The 867-nt window shown below is 55.4% G+C and overlaps 1 long non-coding RNA gene across 1 annotated transcript in view; it reads right to left on the bottom strand.

The window, feature by feature from the left end:
* Nucleotides 1-461: 461 nt before the first annotated feature.
* LOC121688670 overlaps nt 462-867 on the bottom strand; it is a 31,939-nt gene continuing 31,533 nt past the window's right edge. Inside the window, exon 5 of the long non-coding RNA XR_006024654.1 lies at nt 462-867. This exon is cut by the window's right edge and continues 62 nt beyond it. This is a non-coding gene — a long non-coding RNA (uncharacterized LOC121688670).

Here is an 867-nt window from a genome sequence, read left to right as displayed (position 1 = left end):
TTCTCATCTCTTCTCAGTTTGATTCTTCGCCTCCTGTCCAGATCAATTTTGCACGTAGGCAAGCAGTATTGACCCTGGCAGTATTGACTCAGGTAAAAAGCCTTTGATCTGCACCGCTGGGCCTGTGGGAGAGACGCTGAGAGACAGACAGGATCCAGCGACAGAGGAGCAGTGTGTGTGTGTGTGTGTATGTGTGTGAATGTGTGTGTGTATGTGAGTGTGTGTGTGTGTGTGTGTGTGTGTGTGTGTGGGTGGGTGGGTGTGTGTGTGTGTGTGTGTATGAGTGTGTGTTTATGTGTGTGTGTGTGTGTGCGTGTGTGTACAGAAGATAAACTGTGTGTGTGTGTGTGTGTGTGTGTGTGTTTGTGTGTGTGTGTGTGTGTGTGTGTGTGTGTGTGTGTGTGTGTGTGTGTGTGTGCACTTTTCTCTGAAATATAGATTTGGTCTAACAACAAGTTCTATTAAAAAAAAAGGTCAATCAAGCCAGTGGGGTCAGCAACCAGCCGGCCAGAACTCCAGCTCTGCCCTGGAGGTACAGTAGGAGTGGGTTGCTGGGTAGGTGGGTGTGGAGGGAGGGAGGCAGCGATTAGAGGCTGAATGGGCCCAGCCACATGGCCTCTCCCCCAGCAGCCATGGCTCCAGGCAGGCCTGCCAGCTCTGGAGCTCTGCCCCTTCCCCACCCCACCCCCCTGTGTGTCTGCGCTGGGCTGATCAGCCAGTGCTGGACCTGGGGCTCATTGATCAGCCCGCTCGGTGGAGCCTGCTGTCTGCCTGTCCGTCTGGAGGTGGGAAGGGGAGGATCAGCCGCCCCCGAGCCCACAGAGGAGGGATCTGCCCTGGGGACACTGCTGCCGGTATCCCCCCCTT

The sequence above is a fragment of the Alosa sapidissima genome, chromosome 17 (assembly GCF_018492685.1).
Source record: "Alosa sapidissima isolate fAloSap1 chromosome 17, fAloSap1.pri, whole genome shotgun sequence".
In the NCBI taxonomy this organism is placed as follows: Eukaryota; Metazoa; Chordata; class Actinopteri; order Clupeiformes; family Clupeidae; genus Alosa; species Alosa sapidissima.
Note: the sequence above shows the minus strand (reverse complement) of the source record. Positions and strands in the feature narration are given on the sequence as shown.